Source organism: Simochromis diagramma, unplaced genomic scaffold (assembly GCF_900408965.1).
Source record: "Simochromis diagramma unplaced genomic scaffold, fSimDia1.1 OVJJ01000321.1, whole genome shotgun sequence".
NCBI classification, from domain to species: Eukaryota; Metazoa; Chordata; class Actinopteri; order Cichliformes; family Cichlidae; genus Simochromis; species Simochromis diagramma.
In genome coordinates this window covers 10,621,136-10,635,001 of record NW_024386772.1, presented here as the reverse complement: position 1 = coordinate 10,635,001, position 13,866 = coordinate 10,621,136, and the positions used below count along the sequence as shown (strand labels likewise).

At 39.3% G+C, this 13,866-nt stretch overlaps 1 protein-coding gene across 2 annotated transcripts in view; it reads right to left on the bottom strand.

Annotated features, from left to right (window-relative positions):
* gcgra (glucagon receptor a) overlaps positions 1–13,866 on the bottom strand; it is a 48,651-nt gene that overhangs the window by 25,970 nt on the left and 8,815 nt on the right. Inside the window, exon 2 of one of the 2 annotated variants that reach the window (XM_040047960.1) lies at positions 11,659–11,786. The exons of the other annotated variant lie outside the window; for it this stretch is intronic. The gene's annotated coding sequence lies outside the window, so the exon portion shown is untranslated. The remainder of the gene's footprint in view (positions 1–11,658; positions 11,787–13,866) is intronic. 2 annotated transcript variants of the gene reach the window in all.

The following is a 13,866-nucleotide window of genomic DNA, read 5'->3' as shown; positions in this document are numbered from 1 at the left end:
CTGAGACTCTCAAGCCTTATTTAGACAGGCAAAGGCAGTTCAACCCAAATTAAGAAAAAAATAACATCAATTAATGAGGGAGAAGCTGCTGGGAAAGAGGTCATACCATGTGCTCAGAGCCTACTTACACTTGAGATATGTGAAAAGTATTATAAAAATGTTGAATAAATGCAATACTGTGCAAAAGTCCTAAAAAACCTCTAATTTCTTTATATTTTCCAAGTAAAACAGGAAATAGGTATATTAAAACACACAGAATTACATGGAAATACAGTATAAAAGGCAAAAACTTTCTGCAATTTTTAATGAGCCTTGAAAATCAATATTTGGTATGACCACCTGTATTCTTCAACACTGCCTGAAGTCTCTTAGTCAAGTTTCCATCTAGTTTCTTGAAGGTATCTTGGGGTGGCTATAGCTCAGACGGTAGACCAGGTTATCTACTAATCAGCAGGTTGGTGGTTCTATCCCTGACTGCATGGCTTTGGACAAAGTGCCCAAAGTAACCCCAAGTTGCTCCCCAATGCACCAACTGGAGTATGTGAATGTTACAGAGAAAACAATTTACTAGGAAAACACTGTTTGTATAAATAGGTAAATGAGGTAAAGTGTATAAAGCGCATTGAGTGCTCAGGTAGAGTAGAAATGTATATAAGAATCAGTCCGTTTACCATACAGGAATAGTTCTTCAGGCCTCTTAAAGCTTCTTCAAAGCTCTTCTGTGGATCTTGGCTGCCTTTTGTGCAGTTCTCCATGAAGATGATCCCGCACTGCTTCAGTAACGTTAAGGTCCAGGAGGCCAGTCCATGACTGATAATGTTCCACTGTCTGTTTTTATAGTTGTGCTTTTACTGCACTGGCAGCGTGTTGAGGATCATTATAATGCTAAAAAGGAAGCCAATCAAACTCTTTCCAGATGTTATTGCAAACTGGATCAAAATCTGAGGGTATTTTCTTCTTTCATAATTCTATTAATTTGGATAAGGTCTCGCCACTGTTTGAAATGCAGCCTCGAACCATAACAGAGCCATCACTGTGCAAACACTCACTGTTGTATCTCTCTACTGATCTCCTCCATACATATTGATCAAGATTCAAAGTTGGATTTAGCACTCAATAACACCCATTGCCACTGATTTGAAGTCCAGCACTTGTGTAATCTGGCATTACTCACCCTCTTTTCTCTGTTTCCCTTCTTTAAGAATGGTTTCTGGCTTCTTGACATCCGCCCTTCCACTGAAGCTATTTCTGATGAGGCTCAGCGAACAGTAGACAGATCAACTGAAGTGTCAGCATCTCTCACGTCTTTGCCTATTTTTCCCTCTTTTTTAAGTTAGTAACTTTCTTAAGTTAGGGACATAAGTTTAAGACATTGCTCATCTATTGCACACAGTTTGCGTTTTTTTTTAGGCCCAACACTTCTTTTTTTTTTCCCTCCACTTGTGCAGTTTCCTCTGATTTTTAAGGATGTAGACACCAAACTGTGCTATCTTTGCCTGTACATTAGCACTGTTATAGTTTGCACATTACTTTTCTCAGTTTATATATACTAACTTATTGGAAGTTACATGTCTACTTTTTAATGCACAGGTACAATAAGCAATCTGTACTTTTCTAATTATTCTAAATGTCTTAACTATTTAAACATCTTTCAGTATCCTGCTCTGTTTGCACACTACAACCTGGGTTTGCTACTTATCTGTACTTTAATTTTAATAACTGCACAGTACTCTGTTTTAGTAACTATTGTCTATCATGTAAATATGTACAAATTGTGTGTGTTTATGTTCTATGTCCTGTGTCCTGTTCTGTTTGTATATGTGTTTTTTTTGCGGATGTTAAACCAAATTTCCGATTGTGGGACAATTAAAGAATTATTCTATTCTATTATATTATATTCTATACTTTTAACTAAAAAAATTATGTTTTTACAACAGACTGCAGTAGCAAAGCACCAAAAGATAACAATTTAAAAATGGTTCATTATACTTTGAAGACAGTAAACTACAGTGAAGGTGAGACTGGTATTGTTTATGTTCATGGGTTTAGCACAATGTCTTTCATCCCTGTCGTTACTGTCACGTGGTTGATCCTCTCTGTCTATTTCTCTTTGTGTGTGCATACGTGTCTCCACTTGATGCATAGCTCTGTGCCAATCAACTGGCACACCTGAGACACTTTCACTTGTCACGCTCCACAGTATTTAAACAAGGGCTGGTCCTAGCCTGCTACGTTATGATGGGCAGCTAGAAATAATAGGTTGAGAAGTACAAAGCTCAGGTTTCTGATCATGTTAAGAGGTCTGCATAATCTGGAGGCAGACTTTAAGCTGAACAGAAGTCCTAAACAGTGCGTTTGTAGAGCTATTTTTCCATATGCTGAGCGCAACTAGAGCTGGCCTGGATGCAAACATCAGTTCATCTCTCTCGGCTAGATTAACCAGTCCTCACATACAGTCGGTTTCCTCGTGTCGTTATTTGATCTCTGAGTAATCTTTGTTTCTTTGCCTCAGGTTGTGCTTCACTCATCAGCGTGCCATCTAGTCTTTTTGGATGAACCCAGTCTGTCCTTCTCACTTCTCCATGTATGACCTACCAGCCAGCCTGCATTCTCCAGCCTTCTCCCTTCATCAGCTCAGTCCTCCAGCCAGTGCAAGAAAACCTCTCACTCCCAGAACTCTGTTTCGTAAGCTTTGCTATTTCTGCAATATCATAGTAAACCTTGCTTAGTTCAATCTTCTGAGATCTTTGAGAGAGCCAGAATGTATTCATTTTCATGAAATACAATGAAAATTTTAACATTATTCACAATACAAGTCCCAAAAATGGGTTTCATACCAGAAATTTACTGCTGTCCAAAAACTATTAATTGTATTATGCTATTCCATATGCAATAAATAATATCTGTTATTCCAAGTCAACTGCAGTAAAGTATAAGGGCTTTCACATGCTATTTAAGTCATTGTGTTATTTGCTGTTAATGTTGAGAAAGGAAACAGGAAACAGGTGTGAAGATATATTTTACTGTGTTTGTGTGTGAGCGTATGTGCATGTGTTGATTTTGAGGTACCTTTGGGTCTAAATATTACTACACATTGTGAAAAACGAAGTAATTGTAAGTACTTCAAAACCTGTCCAAAACGTTAACAGAGAGGCTCATGGGAGATAAATTAATTATGACTGCAAGAGCCACACAGATTATGAGCAGAGGTCGACAGTTGTGTGGCGTAATGAAAAATTTGTGCAGCGTTTCCTACTGCCAAACCCAAAGCAAGCTGAGCTAATTTGTCTCAGTGTCACTTGGCTCCCACATCTCCTGCCCACCTCCTCCTATTCATGGCTCATATTCCTCATCTGTGTTGTCTCCCTCCATTTCCTCTTCTTAGCATCTGGCTCATCTTTAATCTAAAACAACTGGATTCCCTACAACCACTTGGCCAAAGACAGTGAAGCATCTTATTTACAGCTCCATCTCCGCAGTTACACACGCATAATGCGCTGTCTTAGATGCACATGCTTATAACACTCCTACATAAACACACACTCAAAGCACATGACACACCTAAAAAAAGGCTTAAAGCCATTGTTATGCAAACTGGGCCTCAAGTGCTTCGTAATGCTCCCAAAATAAATTCACCTACCCAGAGGCGTTTTAATTTGGATTTTTTTTTTCATGTGTCTTCTACTCCGACTGTTTGTTAACAGCAAGAACACCGTCAGGCATGTAAGGCAGTGTTTGTTCCCTCCAGAGCTTCAGCGACATCTTAAACAGGCATCAAATGTCACTTGTTCTCCCACGACGATCTACGGTTCACTAACTGCGACTGATCCCCGCTTATGAATGAATTAATGACACAAACAAATTCTCTATGAACACAGCCTAATATGCAGAAACAACACACAGACAGCTGAGCCATGGATATAGACAATTTGTCATTCTGTCATCTACAAAATCCCCTACAGCATTATTATTCCCCACATGTCTGTACAATGGAGATGTATAACCATGTAAAAACCATGCCCTGTGTCTCATCACTGACAAATATGCTGCACCCATGAGAAAATATGGTGCAGGGGAAACAAGAGAATGTCACGCAGCAAGCAAGCGAGAATGCAGCGAACTGCAAGGAAAGTACTAAGTAGCTGTTGATGTAATGTAGGTCAGGAACTTAAGAATAAATCCAGGGCCTCCAACAGGCTCTGCATGTCATCGGGGGGTCGCTATGCTGCAATAGGTCATTTGTCTCACATTAATATGTACGCTATTAGGACCAGGTCTCCGTCTAGCTGGTAATTACCCTAACACTACAACCAAGGGAGCCACTTTGGCCCTTTGGCATTTTAAAAAAAATTATGAAACATGAATTTAAAGCCTATCATCTCATATTTCAAAACTTTTCCTGAAACAGGTTTAATCATCATAAATTTTGCGATTTGTGGGATAAAAAGAAAAAAAAATCTCCACCACCTATAGCTAGAACTGCTGAGAACATCATTTTAACCATAAAAAAAAAAAAAAAAAAATCAATCAGATGTTCCCAGAAGCCAATGTGATGATGTCTGTGGCTGAGGGGGGTGGAGCAGGGGCCTATTAAGCTGCATCTCGATTAGCTAACCCAGGGTTTCATAATTCAGTTACAATTGCGTTCATATTGAGGGGGCGGAGTTGGCAGCAAATAGATGTGCTGGCAGCAGAGCAGCTGATTTAAACTGCAGTTTAGTATTGAAGCCTACAGCTTTCATTTACAAAGCAAGGAAAGAAACTGCAAAAAATGCAGACTGTGTGAGTATTGGTTAATTTTTTAATTGAGATTTTTAATTGAAGTTAAACCCTTTCTTTCTATCAGTGACCCAGAGAAAGATTGTCGTGCTTTTATTATAACTAGACTGAATTCCTGCAGTTCATTATATGTGCTCCTGCCAGACTTATAATCCTTCTTTATAATCCTGTGTCCCACACCGCTCACTTGATCATTGGTCAGCAGCTTCTAGTAATTTAGAATTTCCTGATTGGCTTGTACAGCTGACTGGGCAAACTTTGGAAATGTCTCAGATTAGGTCATCTATCTCACTAACAGCACTCTAACTAAAAACATACCTCTTAGTCAACAGTTTCTGCTCTTCTTAAATTATATAAGTATCATTCCTTTGATGATTTTAAATGTCTTAAATAAAGTGACTTAACTTGGCTAATTTACTCTCACAGAGGACTTGTCAAGCTTAAATTACTCATTTATACAGTTGAATATATTTTCATCAAATAATTCAGTTCTACTTGGAAACATTTATTCAATAAACATTTTTTAAAAAGTATTGATTTAAGTAGAAAAACCAATTAAGCAAAAACATCTGTGTGGCATTTGCAGTTCAAATCAAACATTAACCACATTTAAATCCTTGGCTGTCTCTTTTTATTGGAAAAAGGAAGCCAAACAAACTTTGGATGGAGCTCAATATGTCTGTACACTGTAGCATGGTTGCATCACAGCGGTGGTTATCTCAGCCTTCACAAACAAGCCTGTTAGAAGTGTGTAGGAGCTGTGTAACGTAATTGGCAAACAGAGACTAATTAGGCAGTAAAAGAGATGAGCACACACGCGCTAACACTTCCTTCTCATACTTCTATTCCTGTTAGTGCCCTGCACTGACTCTCATCCAACCCAGTGACCTTTGTGTAGTCTCTATAGTTAGCCTGTTTTTAAATTTCCTCAACAACTAAATTAATTATCTTAAAGGACTCAGGAGTGACCTTAAATAATCCTACACTACAAAAAATGTGTAATGACAAACACGGGGGGCGGGATTACACTGGAAATTGGAAAATACTCTACGTGCTGCAGATAAAAGTATCTGTTTCACATCTCCTCTGCAGGAAGGCTACACCCTGCAGCGATTATAATGTGCCATATCAGAAGAGGGTGCACAAAGATAAGTGGGATTACAAGTGAGGGAGCTTGAATTACAAGTGTCACTCTTAGGCTAGCTTGTATTTTTGTGCAGAGGAAACGGTGAGATGATTCATCTTAACTTGTGCAGTAATAAGCTGCACTTACTGTCTGATACTGCATTGGAGGCCTGCACAGCATCTATTGTGGTGAACGGGGATGATAAGGCAATCAGTTGGCCTTTTCTAAAAACAGACTGCAAGCAGTTATGGTCAAGGAGTCAAAAAAAGACATCGTCATGAAGTCGAGGAGACATATATTGACTTATTTTCAAGCTATGGTACAACCTATTGTGTAACCTATGATAAGAAGATAAAAAAGAACGGCTCTTTATGATAAACCTCATGAAGCAAAATGGCTTGTTATTGAAACTCCAGTTTCTAGTAAGGAGTTTCAGAGAAAGTGAAGCCGAGGTCATTTTCCCTACTGTAAAGGCCATAACATACTGACGTGTCATGTAACATTGTAAGCGGTGTGTTTTAGTGGAAACTTCGTCCTCAAAAGTCAAAAATCAATCAATGATGAGATGGTCCTGATGATTCTAAACAAGAAAAGGACCAAGCAGAGATTCTTGGTTCAGCCAGTTGTCACAAGAAGGCAGCAGCAGGGAGAATTTCATGGTTTGATCCAGGAGCTGAAGCCGCGAGAGGTCACTGGCAGAGTTGGGGCCACATCTAAGGAGGCAGAGAGCTGTTGACCTGGAGCAGCATCTAGCTATGTGTCTGAAACAAGATATTATTTTTCTACTATTTGTACATTCAGAACTGGTATGCGTTTGAGCTCCAGTGCACTTGTTGCCAAGTGAAGCGGTCTGTTTGGTCAGATCAGTTTGAGCTTGGTTTAAAAGAATAAATGCCACAAATTCATCTAGCAAAATCCTTCTTAAAATAATTTATTAAATATGTGAATTTAAAATATATGCATGGATTTTACACGCGTGGTCAATAAAGGCCTTCATCTTGAACAACATTTAGATTTGACTGGGATTCATGTTTGAGCCTCTGTGAATTGGATGCTGATGAGTTGCAAAGAGATCCTACCACATTTTAGCCAGTCACCATAGTCAGCCTAGTTCCTCTGGACTTCATTTCCACTTATTTTGCATGCACACATTTTAGTGTACATTTTAATACATAATTTTAAACATTCCCTAGGACTTTAGAAATGAATATATTAATATTTTATCCTTGTGCATTGTCAACGTTCTATACCCAAAGTGCAAACTGTAGTATTTCTGTAAAGAGGTTTGACCTGCTGCAACATTTGCATTTAAGATTTGTTGTGCTGGTTGTCTGGTGATGGATGTAATGCAAAAAAGTCTTGAGCCTCCAGAAGACCTTCAGTAGTATGGTGCAGGCCTTTGGAGAGCATAAATAATACTCCATAAAAGCAGCTTGTTGGTCTGTACTGAATATTTGATGTGTTTAGTTTATGACAACATGTCTGAAAGATGACAGCGAGCTTAATTAATGATAACCCTTTAAAGAAGATGAGCTTTGACAGGAGAGAACTGCACACCCGAGGTATGAATCATCACATGAAAAAAAGGAACTAGCGACTAGGTCAGCTACGCATAGCTTGGGGGGGGGGGGGGGGGGGGGGGGGGGGGGGGGTCAAGGAAGGAAAACAGATACCCTGACTTTGCTCACTTCTTCAGCATATAAATGTAACGAGACAGTTGATAGTTCGCCTTAGTTTAAACGCAGCTATTCATAAAGAGTCACACTGGTGGAAAATCTTGCAGTATGCAGTTTCAAAAAAACAGCCTCCTCATGCTGTAAGTAGTCATGTGAAATGTAAACAAAAAAGAAATTGGGGAAAATGACTTTGTTGTCCTTTATATTAATGTGGCTATTTGGAACAGCCACTAGCACTTCGGATTTCTGGTTGACAGCACATTGTACAAGCAATTTGTTAAGAAGCATAACTCCATACTGTGCATATGTTGCAAATGGGGTGCACGCATATATTTAAACAATTAAATAATACCATTCATAAGTTTCTGCTTTGCTTGACTTTCATTTGCAAAATAATTTGTAGCAAATGAAAAACTGAGAGATCGAATCAGCTGCTTCTCATGCGAGTGTCTATCTTAGTCATGGACTGCAGCTAGCAATGACAGGCTGTTTAACTGCAGAAATTCTACACTTGTCCCTAGGTTCTGGTTAGTGTCCACCAAATTTGCAGCACATCTCCAGAGCAGCCTGCTGACAAAAACTGCAGTCCAAGATAGTGGAATTTGAATATAACCATGGGAAAGCAGCTAAATGATATCAAGGATGACCACAAGAGCAACGGGATCAGTGAGTCATGGGACAAACACAGCAGACTTCGTTTTTGTTTTTTTTAACTGAGAAGACAATCCAATTACTAAAGGTATTGCTATTAGTAATATCAATGAATCTATTTATCCATCCATCTTCTGCTTATACAACTTAGGGTTGCCCGGTGGTTCCCAGCTGTCACGGGGTAAAGGCGGGGTATACCCTGGACAAGTAGCCAGTCTATCACATGACACTCACAGTCACATTCACACTAACAGCCAGTTTATATTCACCAGTGACCCTAACCCTGTTGAGACCTCTGCCTCAGCAGAGTTTCTTTAACCCAAACCTCCTTATGATTTGTTTGTTTAAAACTAACAAATTGTAAGCAATAAATCATATAAACCATGCAGCCTTTAGCAAAAATGATACAAACAAAACTTCTGCATTTATGAATTTATTTCTTCAGCCCTTATGCCTCCCTATATAAACTTTTCCAAATTGAACCATCACCAAGTTTTGATCTAACCAGTGCATCAAGGCATCAAAGGACATCTTGTGCCTACGCCTGCAACATCACTGGCTGCTGACAAAATGGCAGTATTTGATTTTTTTTCCACGGAGAAAATTTTTTTGGGATGTAACATTACTGCCATAGCCAGTTTGAAGCCGGCTATGACATTAACATCTGTTTAGTATTGCAATGATCCTGTCACACAGCCTTACTGTTCGCATAAACAGCACCAGTGCAAGACAGCGCAGCATATGTCAGAGAAGACTGCAGAAGTTATTTTGCTCCGTATGCTTTTTTAAATGAATCAGTAAAACTAGCACCAGAAATTTGTGTTTATACCTATAACAGACGGCTGCACGTTGTGCATGTCTGGGTGCTACATATGAAGAGAGGTCAATGTCTCCCTCACTGTGTACACAAAACACAGAGGCCCACGTCCAACTTCCCGTCAAAGACACACTGACTTCAGCGGTCTGTTCAGTGAAGGAGGAGGGCATGTTGTTTTTCAACTCCAACTAACAGTCCTCGCCACTGAAAACCAAAGAGAAAGACTTCATTCATGGTAAGGTAGCACAAACAAAAATATTCCTCTGGGAGACATTAGTCTCACATTGTCTCCAATTCAAATCCCTTAATTTACATACTCATTCCAAACCGTTTACCAATTACAGCACTAACGACAAGCAGCACTGCGGCAGTGACATTTGGTTTATGTGTAAGCTGTAAGACGCATGTCCTGTTAGAGTTCGTCAGACACACCCAATAACTAATGCCAAAGAAATTATAAATTTGTTGGCTAATAGCATAAGAAAAACCATTCAAGGCAATGGGGCGTATGTTCTGTATTAAAGTCACAGTTCTAAATAGGGAGATAGATGAGAAAACTGATAATATTCTCAACTCCTTGAGCATATTAGCTTGCCTTAATATTGTGCACAGACAGCTCAATAAAGACAATTGGTTCTTTTGTCTGGGGGCTTGTGAGGTCAACAATTTCATGACAGGAAATAGAATAATACTAAATAAGGGATGTCAAACTCTTCTCGCAGTGTGGGCCACACACAGCCCACTTTGATGCTAAGTGGCCCGGACCAATTCAATTTGATTTTTATAGCACTAAACTGTAGCCTTTCTGTCAGTGTAAAGATGTTCAACTACACATAAAACCTGAGATCTTAATTTGAATTAATTTAAATTAATATTAAATCCTTAATTTAAGAAAAATTTGTTACTGTTGCTGTTAGTTTCCCGTAAGCACGTGGCATTACTGCGTTACTAAACCGTGATTTTGTTTGTGTGAGTGTCTCATGACAATGATGTAAGGGGACATTCGTGGTATGTGCAGATCAATGATGTAAGGGAGCACCCCCATTCACATAACAGACGTAGAGCAGATTCCAGCCAATGGATAATAGTATCTTAGTTTTGAGAGAGTACGATTGTGCAGCATTTAAATCGTGGAAGTACTGACCTTACTTTGAGTTTGCGTCTGTAAAAAGTGACAAAAACATTAGCGTCTGCTGTACACTGCGTGGGAAGAAAACTTCTTTTTACAGCGAGAAAAAAAACCCCTAAATTTCTGAGCAAGTACCTAGCAAGCTGCCTCGGGAATATGAAATTCACGGAGAAACCCCCGGATCCTACCGCTGTCATGACCGCTGCGGCACTGGGCAAACCTCCACCTGCTCCGCTCCTGCTAAACAGGTGAAAATAGATTTAAGAATGACAGGACTCAGGCTATGTCCACACGTACACAAGTATTTTTGAAAGGATTTTCTGGGGGTTTTTTTTTTTTTTTTTTTAAAGAAATCCCGTCCACACATGCAGTTTTAAAAAAATGTCTCCGTCCACATGTAAATGCTAAAAACAATAGGTTGGCCAATCTGAAGTCTAGAAGCATGGGAGGGAAAGACTGAACAGGGTCTTGTACTCTCACAAAACCTTAAGTACTTCTGAAAAGTTTTTGTTTTTCTGGAAAGGCAGATAATTTTGTGTTACTTTTCAAGTGCCTTCATCATTTCAGATGTTAATAACTAGAGACTATTTTTGGCTGTTGTGTAGACTCACAACTTAGGAATGAACAAAATGCATACAGCATACATAAATTCAATTTTTGGGGGGGGACTGAAAGGTCTATTGCTTTATTACTTATTCAAGTTGGGTATCATATTTTTAAAAAGTAACTAAGTAACTAATTACTTTTGCGAATAAGTAATCAGTAAAGTAATGGGATTACTTTTTGGAGAAGTAATCAGTAATTAGTTAATAATTACTTTTTTCAAGTAACTTGACCATCAGTGATCATTAGTGCCATGACTGAGTAAAGATGACCAACGTTGAGCTATTGGCGTGCTGGATCCTGCTATATGTCCAAAACTGTCCCTGGAGGCTCTCTAGTCTCATTGTTCTTGGTGTAAATCTGAGAGAAACTGAGATGAGCTGCTCAAGCTGGTACTTGTGCCATTTTTGTGGCACAAGCACATCCAGCCTGAAGCTGTATAATATAGTAGTGCAATGTGGACAATGTAGTAGTGCTAATCTCTCAGGATGAGGAGATACTTCCTTGGAAAAAAAATCTAGTTCCGACATGCCGCCTTACTGGACGTGGGACACGCTGGGTCAGCGGTTTCATTAGAGGGCAGTCACAACCAGCAACCATTGCACAGCTGCAGACTGTACTCATCCAGAAATAGGGAGAGCAATTTGTCAACAACAGATCCAGAAGCTTGAGCAATCTATGCACACACAGGTGACTGCATCACATTAGATGAGGCCAGACCTCATATTGAACTGTTTGTATGTATATACAAAACAATATCCATATTCTAATTCATTCAAATCAGTAACAATCAAAATTGTATAAAGATGCTCTACAGTAGCCTGAGACTGAAACCTCTTGTTCTGAGCAGATTCCGCCTCATAAGGGATGATCTTACTGCTTGAATACAGCATAACGTAGTCTCCGCTGGATGTTGGTTCTCGTCTCTTACTGTACACTTAAATTCCACTGTGTTTTCAGCACAGCAACAGCTGGTTAAGACTGCTCCGTCAAACATCAGTTTACCTGTTTTGGTTTTAAAAGGTGGAAAAGGTGAGTTAGGCAGGAAAGTTTACTTTTGTCCCCTTAGTCACATCACCAGAGCCATTGACAAAATAGAAGAACACTGAGAGGAAGGCCTCTACGACATTGGTTTCCAATACAGATTGTTGGAGGAAACCCAATTTTCTTGGGTACACAAGATTTAATGCGATGCTGACTTATATCCAACACTGGATTCAGGGGTTCAGTTATGCACTTTGACGCGATACTTGGGCTCTATTCAATGGGAAACCCATTAACAAACTGTGCACCTGAACAGTTGTACAGCCAAACGTTTAACATCAGAAATAAGACCACATGAAAAACATCTTATGAAAACCTCATCTTTTTTTTAAATTAAAACAAGAAAACACTGAAACAAATTTTCCAGATTCTCATGGACATGACCAGAAATTTCCTATTTATTTTAATCCTTAAAATGTAGAACATTTTTTGACTACGCAGCAATCTGCTTTCCTTTTGTCTAATCCTCTGTACTTTAGCTGTTGTTTACCTTGTGTCTTACAGAGCCTCGCTATGTGGAGGAGGCAGCCAGTCGCTGCACTTTTCTGATTACTTTCTGTGACCTGAAGCATTTTCTGCGCCATGCTCTTTGCATGAAGACCTCACTTTGAGTAAACTATGTTGATTTAACATGACAAGTGCATGCACAACTCTATTCAAAGTGTTTGCTTTTCTTCTGTGACATCTTGGGCCTTCAAACAAAGATTATAGTTGTTTTATATACTCAGCAAGGATTAGATTTGCAGAAATAGCAGGATGGAAGCAGTTTAAAATTTGCCAAACCTTCAAAAAATACATACATTGGAGCAGGGGCATTTAAAAAAACAACAACAAAACATTTCATTATGAAATGATGAGTGAACGAGAATTCAGAGATTATTTGTCTGTTGATGGAGAAAAGTTGTCCTGATGTGCGACCCAAAGCCCACAGAAGAAGCATGGATGCAACAGTTTCCAGCTGAGCAGTCACTGAGATAAAGCAACTGTTGTTTGTGCTCTCTACTGTGATAATAGGCTGTGTTAGGGAGCAAAAGGATCTATATTTGACCCTCAACTCATATAGATACAACAAGGGAGCAGGGGGTATTTTTAGCACCTAACCGATGTGGATCTGAACAAATGGAAAGTTGCTCGATACCTTTGCCCGCTTCAGAGTTTACAAAAGTGAAAGCGTTCCTGTGTTCTTTGATCTTTTTTAAATCCTTTGCTGCTCCTATGCAGGTATTGATTCCTCTCTGATAAACGCTCAAGTCTGTACTTTGTATGGAAATGTTTCAGCGCGCACCGAGGAGGAATTGACCTCGTGCAGAACAGACGTACTGTCACGCCCCACTGAGACGTGAACGTATCTGTCACCTCAAATTTTGATCCACAGCTTGACCCATAGTGGCCCGGCTGAAAGGCTACAAGCACATGGCCCCTGTTCAGCAAACTGATGCGTGTAGGTTGGTCATTAGTGTATAATCATATGAGGCTGACTGGGTGATTCATCTTGGAGAGAGAGAGCACGAGTGATATGTCTCCATCATCACAACCCACTGACTTCTGTCATGACTTATCTGAGAAATAATTCCAATCATGACCTTCAGCCTGTGAGGCGACATATCCCAGTCCATCTACAACACTGATTACACTTAATGAGCAGGTTTTTTTGTTTTTTCTGTAAAGCACGATTTACAAGAGACCCTCAGAATTTAGTCTAAGTATTAACATATGGCAAAGAGAGCTGAAATCTTACTGTTTCACATCTGCTGAGCTCAAATATCAAAGATACTCTACTCCCACACATATGCAGCTACTCACTTTATAAAATCATTGCGGGTGACAGACAAATATATGTGACTTTGAAAAACTTATTTTTCATTTAGGCCATAACAGATTAATATAGGAAATCTACAAAGACAAAAGAGTCACATGGCTTGGTGCAGTCTTAGATGATGCCAAGTAAAGCAATAACAGTGCAATGCAGTCTGTCATTCAGTACCTCTTTTATCTTTCTTCCTAAAAAGATAAATAATAGAGCAATACCGGTCTGCTTTCA